Source organism: Jaculus jaculus, chromosome 10 (assembly GCF_020740685.1).
Source record: "Jaculus jaculus isolate mJacJac1 chromosome 10, mJacJac1.mat.Y.cur, whole genome shotgun sequence".
In the NCBI taxonomy this organism is placed as follows: domain Eukaryota; kingdom Metazoa; phylum Chordata; class Mammalia; order Rodentia; family Dipodidae; genus Jaculus; species Jaculus jaculus.
In genome coordinates this window covers 56,559,035-56,577,502 of record NC_059111.1, presented here as the reverse complement: position 1 = coordinate 56,577,502, position 18,468 = coordinate 56,559,035, and the positions used below count along the sequence as shown (strand labels likewise).

The 18,468-nt window shown below is 37.1% G+C and overlaps 1 non-coding gene across 1 annotated transcript; it reads left to right on the top strand.

Moving 5' to 3' along the window:
• Positions 1–15,392: 15,392 nt before the first annotated feature.
• On the top strand, positions 15,393–15,583 carry LOC123464324. Its single transcript, XR_006639545.1, has one exon. It is a non-coding gene; the product is annotated as a U2 spliceosomal RNA (small nuclear RNA).
• Positions 15,584–18,468: the final 2,885 nt, after the last annotated feature.

Genomic DNA, 18,468 nt, shown 5'->3' with positions numbered 1-18,468 from the left:
TACACTATAAAACACACAAGCCAAATAAAATATATTGAAAGCGGTTAGAGAGAAAAATCAAGTCACATACAAAGGCAAGCCCAACACAAAATGTAAAAGCCAGAGGGCTTGGACTGATGTATACTAAGCTTACTTTATCCTGCAAAGCTATCCATCCAAATAGATGGAGAAATAAGGACATTCAAAAAAAAAAAAAAACCCACAAGCTAAAGGAATATATGAACACTAAAGAAATTCTACTGAAAATATTTCAGAGGATACTCCATGTGGGAGAGAAAGAAAAGCACACACACATGTAAGGAACCAGGAAAAAATAAATCATGCTCTAATAATAACTAATACAAGACAGTAAAGGAAAAACAACAACAAAAAAAAACTACAAAACAAGAAGAATAACAAGAATGAATATACACCTTTCAATAATAACCCTTAATATCAATATGCCACAACCAAAAGACACAAGTTTGCAGAATAGGTTGAAAAGCAGGATCCTTCAATTTGTTGCCCCCAAGAAGCTCGCCTATCCACAAAAGTGGACACTATGTGGGTGAAAGGTTGGAAAACAATGTTTCGAGAAAATAGGCCTAGAAAACCAGCAGGTTTTGCTATCCTAATATCTGACCAGATAGAAATCAAACCAACATTAGCTAGGAAAGATAAAGAAGGTCACTTTCTATTGATTAAAGGAACAATCGAACAGGGGGTCATCCCAGCAAAAAAATAAACATAGAAGTATTTGAACTAAATGAAGTCCTAGAACACGTGACCTAACAGATACCTGCAGAACATTTCAACCTAATGCTGCAGAACACACATTATTCTCTGTAACACAAAGAACATTCTCTAAAATAGAACATATATTAGGACACAAAGCAAACTTTAACGAATACTAGAACACTGAAATAATTCTTTGCACTCTATCTGGTCACAATGAAATTAAACTACAAATGAAATTCATCATTTAGTCGGATATTGTTTGGTTTCTATAATTTCTGTTTTGCTATCAAATAGCTTTTGTTTTATAAACTGTGGCACACCTGTGTTTGGTGCATATAGATTTGACGGTGATGTACTCATGTTGGATCATTCCTTTAATGAGTAATAAGTGGCCTTCTTTGTCCTTTTTGATTACTTTTGATTTTAAGTCTATTTGATCACATATTAATATAGCAACACCTGCTTGATTTTGATTTCCATTTGCTTGGAATATCATTTTCTATCCTTTCACCCTGAGGAGGTGTCTGTCTTTAGTCATGAGGTGGGTTTATTTTTTTTCTTTCTCTTTCTTTTTTTCTTTTTTTTTTTTTTTTTTCTTTTGGTTTCTTTCCAGGTAGGTTCTCACATTCTAGACCAGGCTGATCTGGAATTCACTATGGAGTCTCAGGGTGACCTCGAACTCACGGCAATCCTCCTACCTCTGCCTCCTGAGTGCTGGAATTAAAGGCATGTGCCACCACACCCGGCATGAGGTGGGTTTCTTTAAGACAGTTGATAGAAGGTTCTTTTTTTTCTATGCACCCTGTCAACTTGTGTCTTTTGATCAATGCATTAAGACAATTAATGTTTTAGGTTATAACTCTGAGGTTTGATTTAATCCCTGCCATAATGAAGTGCTTTATAGGGTTTAGTGCTTTCATGTATTTTGTATTTTTCTGAGTCCTGTCTATTTTTGGTTATTGTGATCTTTCTTCTCCTTGTTGACTCTTGATATTGGTCATTTGATTCTTCTGTATGTATTCCCTGAAGTATTCTCTGTAGGCTTATCTTTGTATTTATGCAATCATAGACTCAACATTTTTCATGGAAAAATTTTCTTTCACCATCTATTATGAGGAATACTTTTGCTGAGTAGAGTAGCTTGGGCTGGAAGCCATAGATTTTCGACTTTGAAGTGTTCCATTGCAGGCCTTTCTGGCTTTCAGGGTTTCCATTGAGAAATCTGATATAATTCTAATGGGATTGTTTTTAGCACTCTCTCCTTGTTTTCATTGTTAAGAATTTTTTTTTTTTAATGATAAGGCTTTTTTAAAAATTTTTTTTGGTTTATTTTTATTTATTTATTTGAAAGCAACAGACAGAGAAAGAGGTAGACAGAGAGAGAATGGGTGCACCAGGGCTTCCAACCACTGCAGACGAATTCCAGATGCGTGCACCTCCTTGTGCTAACGTGGGTCCTGGGGAATCAAGCCTCAAACCAGGGTCCTTAGGCTTCACAGGCAAGCACTTAACCGCTAAGCCATCTCTCCAGCCCTCATTGTTAAGAGTTTTAACTGTGATATGCCTTGCAGTGTTTCTTCTTTGGTCCTGTCTGGTGTTCTGTGACCTTCTTGTATATTGATGGGCCTATCTTTTGAGAAATTTGGAAAACTATCCTCAATAATTTTGTTGAATATATTTTCTATGCCTCAGGCCTGGATTTCTTCTCTTTCTGGTATACCCACGATACAGACATTTGGTAAATTTAGGGTATCCTACAGTTTTGTCATATTATGTTCACATAATTTCTTGAACTTAGCAAAATTTTTGGCCTCCCAATCAATTTCTTCTGTCTTGTCTTCCAGCTCAGAGGTTCTGTTTTCCACATAAGTAACTGTTAGTGAAGGGTTCTAGAGAGTTTGCTTTATAATTTGTTTTATTGGTTTTATATTTTTATTGATGACTTCCATAATTATATGCAATAAACTTTGGTGACCTCCCCCCGATTTTCCCCTTTGATATTCAACTCTCCATCATATCCCTCCCCCTCTTAATCAGTCTCTCTTTTATTTTGATGTCATCATCTGTTCCTCATATTATGGTGGCCTTGCGTATGTAGTGTCAGGTAATGTGAGGTCATAGATATGCAGGCTAATTTGTGTCTGGAAGCGTGTATCATAATGAGGCCTATTCTCCTTTGGCTCTATATTCTTTCTACCACCTCTTCCACAAAGGACTCTGAGCCTTGGAGTGTGTGATAGAGATGTTTTAGTGCTAAGAATTCCTCTGTCACGTCTTCTCACCACTTTGGGGCCTTTTAAGTTATCTCAAGGTTCATACCATCTGAAAAGAGAAGCTTCTCAAACCAAAAGTGAGAGTAGCATTAAGAGAACTGCTTACTGGGCATTGTATATGCATTTAGTCAGACACCAGAAGGCATTATAATCCTAGGGCTCATGACCACCCCCACCATCATAAGTTTTCATTATCAGGCATTTATTCCTTCTCATAGAGCAGGCCTCTAATCAGTTAGAGAGCAGTTACTTTCCCCCATAACAGACATGCCACTATTGCACCCATTGGTGCATTTGGCCTACCTGGTCAAACTTAAGGCATGCAGTGTCCGCTGTGTTTTATCTCCAATGGTGTCTCTCTCCTATGGAGCTGCATGCAGCATAGCTTTCTCCATCTTTCTTCCAGCTAGTCAACATGAGGGAGATTTTTCTGCTCAACTCCATCAAGATTTCTCAGTGACCTTGCAGACCAAAGAGGTAGAATCTTCAACAATAGGATTATAGCATCTATTCCTGATGGGAAACCAAGAGCCTCAACAATGGCATGTAATGCCATTCATGCATGTAATACCATTGATGCATGTAATGCATCAGGGACCTTCCTAACCAACAACTCAATGGAAGGTATACCATCCCTGGCACTGAAATTTTTTTAGTTACAATCTATGGCTTCTAGGTGCACCATTGTCCTAAGAAGTAGGTCTCTGGATGACTTATTCATACCCTTTTAGATTTTGATTAGCCCTCCCCCCAACTTTCCTTTATTCAATCTCTTCCCCTGACCTCACTTAGACCTTTCAACCCCCAGTAATCTGTTCTTCTACTTACATATATACAATACCCACCTCTTAAATTCCTCCCTTTCTATTCCTTTCTATCCCTTTTCTAGTTTACTGGCCTCTACTACTGAGTTTTATTCCAACTCACATAGAAGTCCAAACATTTGTAGCTAGAATCTATGTATGAGAGAGAATATGCAGTGCTTAGCTTTCTGGGCCTTGGTTACCTCACTAAGTATAAGCCTTTCCAGATCCATGCATTTACCTGCAATTTCATAATTTCATTTTTTCCCTACCACTGAATACAACTCCACTGTATAAATGTACCACATATTCATTATGCACTCATCAGTTAAGGGACATCTAGGCTGGTTCCATTTCCAAGATATTGTGAATAGAATGGCAACAATCATGAATGTGCAGGTATCTCTAAGGTAATGCAATAAGTCCTTAGGATGTATGCCTAGGAGTGTGTAGCAGTTTCAGGTTTGCTGAGATGAACTTACAGACTAGGCACAGTTATGAAGGAAGGGATTTATTGAAGCTTACAGATCCAGGGAAGTTCCATAATGGCAGAAGAAGCTGGCCTTCTTTCACAGGACCAAACAGATATAGAAGCACAAGCCTAAAAGCAGAGCCCACACAGCACAGCACACTTTAGGAACTCCAGCTAGGCACAGTTTGCATATCTTTAGGTTGAAATTTCAAACCCATCACCACACCTTAAGATCTTCCCAGTGACACTGCCTCCAGCCAGGTGGCTACAGATCCAAACACAAGCTAACAAAACACTGAATATATTGAGGGCCATATATTCAAACTACCACAGAGTGGTATAGCTGGGTCATGTGATAAATCTATTTTTAGCTGTCTCAGGAAACTCAACACTGAGTTCCACAATACCTAATACCAAAACCAGGCAGAGATATCACAAGGAAAGAAAACTGTAGGTCTATTTCCCTGATGAACGCAGATGCAAAAATCCTGAACAACATCCTCACAAACCAAATTCAACAACACATCAAAAGCATTGCCCACCTTGATCAAGAAGGCTTCATCCCAGCAATGCAGGGGTGGTTCAACATATGAAAATCTATTACTGTAATATACCACATAAGTAAATTTAATGATAAGAACAACATGATCATCTAAATTGATTTAGAGAAGGGCTTTGTCAAGATACAACACCACCATTTCATATTCAAAACTCTGTAGAGAAAAAGAGGATTTGTATCTCAATACAATAAAGGCTATATATAAATGACCTAACGCCTAAATAATACATTGTGGGGAAAGACTCAAGGAGTTCCCATTAAGATCAGAAAGAAGACAGAGATGCCCACTCTCATCACTGCTCTTCAACATAGTACTAGAAATTCTAATTCAAATAATAAGACAAGAGAAAGAAATAAAAGGGATACAATTTAGAAAGGAAGAAGTCAACTTATCCCTATTTGCAGATGACATGATCCTATACATAAGTGAGCCAAAAGTCTCCATCTCAAAACTTCTAAAGGTGATCACTTCCTTCAGTAAAGTGACAGGATGCAAAATCAATGCCATACACACATATATATATATATATATATATACACAAAGAACAAATATAAAGAGAAACAAAGCAGTGAGGCTATCTCATTTTCAATAGCAACAAAAGTTAAGTACCTTGGAATAACACTAACCAAGAATATGAAAGAACTATACAATAGAAACATTAAAACACTCAAGAAAGAAATCAAGAAGGAACTGAGAAGGTGGAAAGACCTTCCATGCTCCTAGATAGGTAGAATTAATATTGTGAAAATGGCAATTCATCCAAAATCAATATACATATTTAATAAAAATGCCAGCATTATTCTTCACAGAGATTGAAAAAATGACCTCAGAATTCCTATGGCATGGTAGCAGGTCTTAGATACCCAAAAATATCGTCAGAAAAAGAAACACCTCTGGAAGTATCACCATACCCAATATAAAACTATATTACAAAGACATAGTAAGGAAAACAGCATGGTACTGGCATGAATACAGAAACATAGACCAATGAAAAAGAGTTAAAGACCCAAACCTTAGATCAAGTAACTACAGCTACTTGATTTTTGACAAAGGTTTCAATAAAGTAGAATGGAGAAAAATTAGCATTTTCAACAAATGGTGCTGGACAAATTGGATAATCATGTGTAGAAAGATGAAACTAACCCCACTCATCTCACCATACCCAAAGAGGGGGAAGAAAGATTGTAAGAGCCACAGATTGAGACATCATGCCCATATGAATTCCCTTCCCCCAAAAAACAACTGATTGGTGCTCCCACAAATCATAACCCATAACTCCATATGGAATACCTGCACCCTCACTGAGGAGGGTCCCCAGCAGAATGGGGATAAGGACAAGGAAAAGAGGGTAATGGCACATGATGTATCCATACAAAATATGCTAATAATAATAATAGTTAAATTCAAAAACATTTAAAATAATAATGATAGAAAAAATGGACTAAGCATCAAGTGTTCATTTACAGTGACAAGAGCTCCTAGTACATACACAGAAACACACACACACAACACATTTGCATACATCATCTGGTTATCAAGTGATCAAACACATGTGCTTATGAGGAACATTTTAAATTCAAACCACAACATTCTGTCCCATAGCTCCCATAGCTTCATGGATCTCATGAAGCAAAATGTATTCAATCAAAAACTTCAAAGTCCCATAGTCATTAATAGTTCCCACCCTGGTCAAAATTAAAAGTCCAAAGTCCCTTCTGAGACTCAAGACAGTCTCTTAACTCCTTGTAAAATCAAAAAATAAATTACATATTTCTTGTAATTGCACAGAGTAAGCATTTCCATTACAAAGGGGAGAAATGAAAGCATAACAAGGAAAGACTGGACTAAAGCAAAACTGAAAGTCAGCAAGGTAAATACCACATTCTGCAACTCCATGTGTAGATCTAATGACTCATGATGATATCATCTGGGCTCCAAAGGTAAATCACAACAATGTGCCATCCATCAAAATGATGTATTTACAAAAGCATGGGACAAAACTTTGGGAAGCAGCAAAGGAAAACATTATGTCAGGATGCAGCTGCATATCCGCCTAAAGGACTGACAAGAGGGAATGGTTAGCAGCATCCTGAAAGAATGACTGTATACAGAGGGGCTATGTCAGGAGCTGTGGCTATAAGTAAAGGGATCTAACCAAAAAAGAAGACAACTCATACAGGTCAGACTCCCTGTGCACAGACTAGCACAGAAAAGGATGCAGAATGCTTCTGGAAGAACCAGGAAAGGGATTCACAAGGTGTCTCATATGGAGAGTCGGTGTCACTAGAAAAAAAAAAAAAAAAAAAAAATATATATATATATATATATATATGAAGAGATTGCTTAGTGGTTAAGACGCTTGCCTGTGAAGCTAAGGACCCAGATCAACTCCACTGAACTCACCTAAGCCAGACTCACAGTCACCCCATGCATACAAAGCTAATCATGCACATAAGGTAGTGCAAGTATCTGGAGTTTGATTGCAGTGGTTAGAGGCCCTAGCTGCCAATTTCCTCCTCTCTCTCTCTCTCTCTCTCTCTCTCTCTCTCTCTCTCTCTCTCTCTCTCTCTGTCTCTTGATATTCTCTTTAAAAAATTTTTAAATAGAACAACATATACTTGTCTATAACTCTGGCAGGACATATCAAGTACAACAAACAAATATTCTGCCCCATGCCTCATGCTTAAGTACTTGGTCACTCTGGCTTTCTAATTGTCTCCCCTTTGTTTACATTTCTGGTATAGACTACTTATATTTAAGTCTCTTCTACTTGGTGTAAGATATGGTTTCTCCTGGCTCTCTCCAGTTCTTCACCAGCATTTCATATTTTTATGGATGATATTGCTTCTTGCTCACTGGAAAAAATTATAGGTAAGTGCCAAATGGGGCTGCCCTATCCTTGTGCATGGGATAAGAACATGACCTAACTTAACTTAAACTGTGTCAACAAACATCAGAATCTTAGAACCTTTAATCTCTGTTACAGATAAACCAAAGGCCTTAATTCAACTTGGGAATTCATCTTACAAAAGACTAGTGTGCAACATAGGCCTTCCATGATCTCTGAGGGAGGAAAAAATAAGACAAATTATGTGGTGGCTTTTGAAGCTTTTTCTCAGAAATGACCCACAGCAGTCACCTCAGGTCACATTTTATCATCCAAAATAGATCACATAGTTCAAATGGTCATCTTAAAACAATTCTGCCAATGTACCCAGAGTGAAAGAAACTTCATTTTTGATCAGGGCTAATGAATAGCATATACATTTCAAGATATTTGTTTCTATTCTTCTTAGGGGTTCATTAAAGTGGAAAAACAGAAACTAAACCATGAGATCAAAAAAAGTCTTTAAAGTAACAAAGGTTATGATTATTTATTATATGCTACCAGATATGGAAACAACTGCAGCAAGCTGAGGGAATTTTTTGGAGGCTGACAGAGTCAAAGAAACTTCACAGAATGTTCCTCCCTTCAGAATACTCTTGAATGTAATAAATATCAGCACTGTCATACAGCCTAGGAAACCATATACCATGAGCACAATATGTGTACGTAGAAATTAAGAAATACCAGGTATGTAGTAGAATACAGGTTAAGCCACAGAACAGAAAAAGAATGGGCCACATTAATCTTTCTGACTTAATAGGATATGGAAAATGGACTCTTGGGTGACAATAGAACTGTCCTATTGCTCCATGGGTCTCAATTGAAATGCCATTTGGTCAAACACCTAACTGGCACATTTTACTCAGAATGGCACCCTTCCATCACTCTTTTCTGTTGAATGTACTTTATCTTCTCAGCACTTGTCATCATTTGCCATGTCACATTTCTTTCTATCTACTAGAATATAAACTTGGAGGGAAGGAATTCTGGCATGTGCCCAGATACCAGAACAGTGCTTAGTGCACAGTAAATTCTTATGAAAGGTTTGTGAATAAATGATTAAGAGATCCCTCCTGTGGTTGGAGAAAGAGCTATCTTTACCTCTAAGAGATGCTCAGCAGGAGGTTTTCTACACCTACCAAGAAGTGTATGTGATATGGCCTGAGGTTCAGGAGCTCTGAGTTCATCCATGCTGAACATATCATTGTATGAATTTCTGAAGTTTGCAGGGTATGGTGGCAAATGCCTTTAATCCTAGCATATGGGAGTTTGAGGTAGGAGATTACCATGAGCTCAAGACAGTTTGGAATAGAATAAAATCCTCACTCAAAAAAAAAAAATTAAAAGAAAATCAAAAGTAATTCTGAAGTTTAAAGTCATTTCTTGGCAATGCCATGTTTTCACTGGGTCCTCGTTAAACATTTTTTCCTGGTCTCCAGTAGTCCACGTTATTCATTCTGTGGAGAACGAGAGTATTTAACTAATAGATATGTGTATGTGTTGATGAATATGTATGGCTGCTTCTTGTCCTAAGCCATAGGAAATGATTATGGACTAGAGCTGGCTCAGTGGCCACTGACTCCCTTAGTTTTCTATCCATTTTCTAATGTATTCTTAAGATCTGTTCATCCTTCAATTCTCTGCTAAGTCAGTGACTGAAGAAGTATTTCATGGCTCTGCATCAGACCGTGAGCCTCTACTAATGTCCTCCTGCTACAATGCAAACTTCCAGAAATTGGGAACAAGTCTCTCTAGCTCGTGCTATATATCTGTTGCCTTGTACAGTGTCTGCATGTCATTTGCACTCTGTCAATAGATAGCAAATGACAATGTCATGAATAAATAGGTTAATGAATTAACAGAGAAAAATTATGTTAATTCAAAGAAAAGCATGTGCATCCAGATATTGCCCAAAGTAATTCCTTTGTGTGCATGTACTACATTTATGGAAGGATGCTCCTGGAAGTCATGGCATCCTCTTACATATTTACTTAAAAGAGTTATTGAATTGAGAGTAGCTATCTTGAAATCACAGATTTCCTCAGTTAGTGAATGGTAAACAAATTCCTACTATCATGTTAAGATTTTAGTAATTTTTTGATTTTTTAAGGAAGAGTTTTATGCTTATGGAAGTAGAAAATTAGTGAGCTAAAAAAGATGCAATTAAATTTACCTATGGAAAAGTATGATATAGGCTGAAAATAAACTAGCTCCATTAAGTGAGCACATGAAATTTACATAAAAATAATTTGGTCATGATTTTGATTAACTCATTACAAATGGAGAAGCAAATTGATGTTAATTCTTCCCATTATCTATACATTCCATCTCCTTTTGAAAGTAATCTTTCCAATGCAATACAACTAAATATTGTTGCCCAACATAGATAACAATTTCCTTTTCCTTGACATTCAAAATCATACAGTGGCAGATTTATAAGTGATCTTACTTGTATTATAACCAAACAAACTCCTAAAGTTTTACTCTACAAAGTGATTGAAAACAAAAAAACAGCCATATCATCATTAAGCTTTTCTTTTTAGGTATAAATTTCATAACTGTCTAAGAAACCTAGATAGGAGGTAAATTTTACTGTTGCTCAAAGAAGTATATTAAATCAACTTTATGTCGTCAGTTAAAATATTAGAAAATCTGTGGAAAGTAATTGTAGATTATTCATGCCCATGGAATCTTAATCTCACACGAATAGACCTCAAATATCTTTCTGTAGAGTGGCAGGAATAGTTCTGCTTCAGCAAGCTGCTAACAGCTTTGGTAAGTGAACTGGAGGAAAACAATAGTGAGCACACCTATGGAGACATGTAGCCTAAGACTAACACCTACTTCTTTGTCACTTATGACAAATAACTAGTCAGCCAAAAGAAGTGACAAGAGGGAGCAGTTACTAGCACCTTGAGAGAATCACTGTCTGGAGAGGGTACATGTTATTTCATCTATTGGACAAATCACCTAAGCTCTCCAGAACTATTTCCTCACCTTAAAATGGACGTCCTGTAACCACTTCACAAAATGCAGCATAGTACCTGACACTTGTAAAAACTAAATAAATAGCACCTTCTTACCTACCCATCAGAAAAATTTTGATCTTATCTAGATAGATATAATTGGAACATCTTTCCCAGTAAATTCTCCTATTTCTAGTCCACATAGCTTGTTTGCTACTTTGGGACCTTGAAATGAGTAATGGTCATTTTCTCATTTCTCATCAGTTGTAAATGCTTGATGCCTGTTCAAATCTTCTCAATTACAGGACCTTTCAGTGTTCCTGTGAGCAGTTAGATAGAAAGTATACCTTTTGCTCCCCAGCAGCAATTCCCCAATGTGTGCCTCATGGGCTCTAATAGTCTGCCATGGTTGTCTGGGATTCTATAACAAAGTGAGAAAGAAATATTTCTTTTTATATAGAAGCCCCGTATTCTAACAAAGGAATTTATCTAGGAAAAAAGAATGCTACTTAACAACAGGACCTATTTAAAGTCTCATTCAAAAAGATATGATGCAGGTTGCAAATGCAAATGTCTCTACTGAGGAAACATGTGGGAGTTATAACAAATTAATTCTTTTTTTTTTGATAACTGACTCAGCATAAAATGAAGATAAAGAAATGTGTAATTAATTTAAATTCTGCATACTTATAATTTAGAATCTTGATGTAGATAAACATTCCTAATCTAGCATTCTTTATTTCTGTCTCTATCTTGGTGTCTCATACATATACCAAAAGTTTCATTCAAGAAGTTTCCATAGAAGTCCATACATCTATATATACAGGAAGCTGAAAACTGAAATACTCTAAGAGATGATGCATATCCTATGGATATTTCTACAATTGCTCTATTGAGGTCCTAAAATCTGAAGTCACTACTTGAGGCCCAAAACTCACATAAAAGGAACAGGTAAGTGAGATGCTCTTTTGCAAAAGGCAAAAGGTAGGCTGCGCTCATGGGGGAAGCAATCTGAATTTTAAACTCTGAAATAGAAATGGAAAATAGAGCAATTTTTCCCTGAAGGAGAAATCTTTTGATTTCTCCACCTGTAAAATGTTGTTGCTGTTGTCCTTTGCACATTGTGATTTATCCAGTTCCAAAAGTTCTGACTCTCAAAAGCAGATGAGGAAGTAAAGTTTATCAAATACCTGAGCTTCCCTTCTCCTAGGCGACCTGCAGCCTACTGCGCCTCCTTTAATAGGTGAAAGTCCTCAGTGAGTTAAGAATAGATCCAGTCTTACTTTGAGCCCAAGGCTTTTGGTTTGCACTTTTTCTAATAGCTACATCTTTGCACTGCTGCATTTTGTTGGCATTTTCTAGCATTTATACTCATTTAATCAATATCTAGTTATTTTCCACTACAGAGAATAGATTGCTTAAGACAGTGAATAAATAATGAGAAAGTAAGGGAATTTAAAGATAAGAAAGCTAGAAAGTTCATCTTTCTAACTTTGCCTTATAAAAAGAAAATAGGCATTTACCAAAACAAGAGTGTCATTGTCACTTAAGTACAGGGAATAGGATCTATTAAGAAAGGGTAATATTACTGAACTAAAATGGCATTTCAAAATAAAATTCAATTATTTTATTTTATATTTATTTATTTATTTATTTATTTATTTATTTATTTATTTTATTTTATTTTTTTGGTTTTTTGAGGTAGGGTCTCACTCTGGTCCAGGCTGACCTGGAATTAACTATGTATTCTCAGGGTGGCCTCAAACTCTCTATGATCCTCCCACCTCTGCCTCCCAAGTGCTGGGATTGAAGGCATGTGCCACCACGCCCTGCTCAAATTTTTCTTTGATTTGTCATCAAATCTATTCCATTGATAAGTACACAGTTGAAATTCTAATTAAAAGTTATTTCAAACACAAAATATATACATACCAAATAAAAGTGGAAAAGGCTGTCATTTTAGTATCTGTTTCAGTGAGTGATAGCATATTAGATAGGTTGTCTCATTTTAAACATTAATGAAAGCTTACTATGTTTGCAAGGCTACTATTCATCATTGTCTATTATAAATGTGGTATTTGTGTCTCATATGATGTACTGGTAGGCTGCATTATTGATTGATAGATGTATAATGTACCAGATACTTATGCATATGACACATTCAATTATAATGAGTTATTTCTCATACATTGCTGGCAATTTGTGTTCCCTAATTGCCCCATTTGAAAACTTGATATATTTCTATAAATGTATGGCTCTCATCATGCAATTTTAAATTTAGATATTAGTAACTACTGGGTACAATGCTAGTAGAAATATACAAAATATCTTTAAAAGTATGCAAACTCTATACTTGTCAGTTTACATAAAGCAAGGAATTAATCATATATGAAATGAATATGTTATTTCTGCATAATCAGTGTGTACATATGTGAAACTAAAATCTTTACCACAGTCACTAACTGAGCTGGCTACATGAATGCTCCATCAAAACAGAGATCTATAAGATGCAGAAAATATAGCACTTTCATTAGCTACCCATATATGTTGAACTAGTGATTCCTTCATTAAATATAAGCTATAGTTGAAGGTTCTCTACAGAATTTTAGGTTCTACTGCTCTCCTCAAGTAAGTTGTCAATAAATCTTATATTGTTTGTATTTACTGACAAGTTTTAATTACTGTGAAGCATTCCCATTTATACACTTCATGGCAACAGACTACAGAACATCTGTGACTCACCACCCTTTCACATTTCTTTCTACCTTTCTTGAAAATCCAATGAAAATCTTCTACAAGTTGAGCATGAGCATACTGAGAAACAGACTTCTCTACTTTTCACATAGTCTCAGAAATGTATATAAATTTAAAAAAATATTCCTACATTGTCAGGAGCCATAGAGCAAAAGCCTCTCCATTTTGCCTGGGCCTGTTCATAAGCTGACTCATTACTCAGAAAGCTGGTCCATCCAGCTTTCTCTTAGGTACTTCTGGAACCACTCAGCAGACTACTTCCAGAATGTTATCTTTTGCAAAAGGCCAGTTTATGGTCAGGATGTGAAGCCTGGTCCAGTCAGGATGTTAAGCCAGTGAGGCAAGATTAGATGAACACCTAATTACATCCCCTCTAGGTTTCCTGACAATTCCAAAGCCCTAAATCACACCAGCCAGCTTATCCCCCCCCCCACGCCTTTTCTTCCCCTATATAACCACTGTGTAAAAATTAAAGACTGTGAGGCCTTGACAAACATCTAGGATGGTCTCCTTCTTGTGTCTGTTTGCATTTTTTCATTCAGGTTAATTTTCCCCTCATTTCCTTGTTCGACTCCCTGCTGGCCGGAGCAAGTGGTTCCTGAACGTGAGGCATGGAGTATGAAGAAAGACCTGAACGTCACTCAAGTGGACAGCTGTCCCAGCCATTAGACCACCACCCTACTGGAGGGGTGAGCTTAGGTCTGCATAGAGGTCACTACAGGAAATTCACCTGTAATACAGACCCTCACCGTGATCAACACAGAAAAAGCCCACCTGTGAAACTGATCCGTTTGAGGTAAGTGATGAATTTTAGGCAATTAAAGTAAAGACTATTGACTCAGATTTTCAAGACACAAGAACTGAGGGATTTCCTTTTTGCACTTCTCTTCCTCCTTTTACTTTTGGTTGGCCCCATTGTGTGGAATGGCAAAATAGCAACAGGGCAACTGACGCCTCTTGGCCAGGGCTACCCTCTGGCATTGGCTGAAGGCCCCGAGCTCCCTGTGAAAATCTGGACAGCCGTTTGGGCATTGGCAAAGACCTCCTACCTAGCCTCTCTTCCTATCAACAAAACTGGGTACGCAACAGCCAGTAAATGCTCTTATAGCGGCTGCCAGCTCTTAACATTGTGGTCAGGTTCATGTCAGGCCCATTGGGGAACCCCCTGTGCTGGTTCTCCGACCAGGAATGTTGCCCTCTGGTCTTGCCATTTCTCCTCTTTCCTTTTCTATCATGGGACAGACCCTAAGTAAGAATAAATTGTTGAAAGGCTTAAAACTTCTCTCAAGGCACAAGGAACACGGGTTAAAGAAAAAAAAATTAACAAAGAGTAAAAAGGAGCTAATTGCCATAGTAAAAGATATTTAAAAAACACAAGGAATTGAGATTGCTTCAACTTCTTTTTGATTTTATCAGGAGGATATGTTCTTTTGATATGTGTGTGTGTATGTGTTTATGTGTGCTCATTGTGCTTGCTAATCGTGTCATGTTTGTGACTGTTTGTAACTAAAGAGATGAGAGGGATACAGGTGACATTCCTTTCTCTTCTAGAGAACCATTTCAAGGAAATCAAAGACCTAAACATAAAAATTAAAAAGGAAAAGTTAAATGTCTTTTATAGGAGTGAATTTGCCAGATATTTGTTCTAGATCAAGTTCACCTTACATAGAGGATTATTAAAAACAAAAAACCTTCCTCTAAAGAGGTAACTTATAATTTGTCAGATATTTTCAAACAAGATTGTAATGTCCTGTTACTTAAAAGGAGGAGGCAACTGATCTGATTTCTGAGCCAGCCTGCCTCAACATAACAACACAATTTGCCGTAGTTACTCCTAATAAAATCATTCCCAAGTGTGTTATTGCTATTAATGATATAAACTTGTATTACGACTGCTTTCTTTTTAGCAATAGGGTTAATCAATTTGGTGTAATTTTTTAATAGCCTTATAAGAAAGATAATCACTTCTTGGCCTTTTGGCTAAGATCAAGTGTAGTATCTGTTCTTATCAGTTTAATATCTGATATGTCCTCTATCTGAGGACAATATATTAAATGGATTTTTGGAGATTGGAGTTGGAATAGGAGCTTGCTCCATCCACTGCACGCATCAACCTGGTATTGTAGTACTTCCAGGAATGGTGCACCCTCTCGGGGGAATAAAAAAAAAAAAAACTTAACTTGATATATGGCAGTCTTTGTTTCTGGTAATTGAGTATTAGGTGAGGAAGTGAAAACTTAACTTGCTATATGGCAGTTTCTGTTAACATGGCTGAGGTTTGATTCATAGCTCCCAACATTACATCATATGGCTATGATTGAAATTTGGGGATCTAAAATGTGACTTCTGTCTCTCTATTGTGACTTTTTACTCATCTAATCTTGTATTACATGTAGTGTAGTCATCTTCCACTTCTCCACATTGTCCTGGCCTCTGTTGCTGCCCACCATTCTACATGAACTGACCATTTCTTATGATGTGATCATACAAGAAGTATTATTATTTCAATGATCTATATTCCAAAGCATTTGTTTGCTAGTCATTCATTCTTTCAACACATACTTGTCTTTTGATTGTTTTTTAATATATATTTTGTTTTTTTATTATTAGATATGGACATATTTTGTATGTAAACATCACATGTTGATACCATCCATTCCCTCCTCCCTGCCCCTTCTCTGAAGAGGCCTTCCGCATTGGAGATGCAGGTCAACCCCATGGGGATTGTGAGTCATGCATTATGGGGCAGCAGTCAGTTATGGGGGAGAAGCAATATGTTTGTGCAAAATGTTCCGACTTGTGGCTCTAACAATTCTTTCTGCACCATCTTCTGCAAGATTCCCTGAGACATGCCTGGAACATTTCAGTGATGGACACCTAGAAGCATCTAGGTGTCTGGGTTGGTAGGTGGTAATGTCCTCAATATCTTTCTCCATTACCCTTGTGCTGATATCAGCTTAACTGAGAGCACAGCATTCTTGCTCATTTTCCCAGTTCCTCTGTGGTTTCAGCTGGGGTCATTTATCTACTCAAGTCTTGTACCCATCTGAAAAAGAGAAGCAGATTCTCCAACAGAGAGTGAAGTCAGCACCAGTTAAATGGAATAACCATTATTAATTTAGAGAGAATTGTAAGGGTTTAGATATTTTTATAGAGTAAAGTTAGTGGGAGCTTGACAATGGAAATCACAATCATTATCTAGATATGATTCTGACTTGTTTTCCACTTCCAGATATAGTTACCTTTCTACTGAGTGGATCTGTTAGCCAATAGAACAGAAGTTGATTACCCACCATGGCTATGTGCCACGATTTCATTTGTGTGAGCATCACATCGGGCTGTTTGCTTCTGAGTTACTTAGATTTGAGTTTCTTAGACAGATGTTGGCCACTTTCCTGTGGTAGCTCATGTAGCACCTTCCAGCACTATATGGTCTAATTATCTGAGGATTGGCTCTCCTCTGGATTCCAATCAGTTCTCTCCATTGTCCATGCTAACAATGATTGGTGTCTTCAGCAATAGGGTGTTACCATTAACCTGTGATGTGTAATAAAGTGCTCTGACAGAACTCTGTCTTGTTTGTTTTGGGAGAACTAGTAGGTCTCTCTGATCAACAGCTCATTGTGGATTTAGACCACATCCTGGTACAGGGAATTACCAGCTAGTGCAAAGAAAAAAGAAACAAGCAAAATCCAGAGAAGAAAGACAAACAGGAGAAATTTGAGGTTAGGTTTTGTCTCAATCTCTCCAGGTCCCTTTGATTTAGGTGTTCCTTCTAAGGTTTGCTTGAGGGTTCCACCTTTTAGACTGATTTCCAGGGTACAGGATTCTATGGTACCAGTTCAATTTGGGTTCATATTTTGTGTCCTTCACCCCACCATTTTTCTTTCCCAAGGCCTGACCTCCCTATTGTCCAAGCCTCAAGATGCTACTCAGTTATATCAGGAACTTGGGCTGATCCAGGTTTGGAACTGCAGATGAGAGAAATCATGTGATGATTGTGTTTCTGTAATTGTGTGATTTCACTTGAAATGATCTGTTCCATGTTTGACCATTTTTCTACAAATTTCAATATGTCATTTTTTTTTCTTTACTGATGAGTAGAATTCCTTCATGTAGATATACCACATCTTGGTTTTCCATTCATCCAATGATGGGCACCTGGGTTAATACCAGTTTTTAGCTATTATGAATTGACAAGCTATAAACATGTTTGGTGAAATGTCTCTGAAGTGAGATATGGAGCTTTTAGGGTAAATGGCCAGTAAGGGAATAGGAGGGTCTGCTGGTAAACTCCATATTCATCCTTTAAAGGAGTCTCCAAATTGATTTCCACAGTGGTTGTACCAGCTTACATCCCCACCAACAATGAATGAGGGTTTCTATTTATCCACAGCCTTGCCAACATTTATTTTCCATTAGGTTTTTTATTGTTTGCTATCCTTACTGGGGTAAGGTGAAATGTTATAGTTATTTTAATTTGTATTTCCTTAATGGTTGGAGATGTTGAACATTTTCTCAAGTGTGTGTTAGCCATTTGTAATTCTTCCTCTGAAAACTATTTAGTTCTCTGGCCCACTAATGGAGCGGGTTCTTTGATGAGTGTGTGTGTGTGTGTGTGTGTGTGTGTGTGTGTGTGTGTGTGTTTTCATTGCTTAGTTTTTGAGTTCTTTGTAGATTCTAGATATTCTATAATATTCTAGATAGACTTCTGTCAATGTTATCTTCTGTCAGTGTTATAACTGGCAAAGATTTTCTCCCATACAGTGTGTAATCTATTGGCTCTGCTTATGGTGTGTTTGTGCAAAATCTTTTTAGCTTCATGAGATCCCATTGGTTGAGTGCTTGTTTGATTTCCTTGGCTACTTGAGTTTTGCTCAGGCAGTCTTTTCCCAGTCCTATATCATGGAGCATGCTTCCTAATTTTTCTTCCAGTATTTGAAGTGTTTCAGGTCTTATATTGAAGTCTTTAATCTATTTGGGCTTGATTTTTGTGTATAATGAAGTGAGTGGGTCTAATTTCATTTTTCTACATA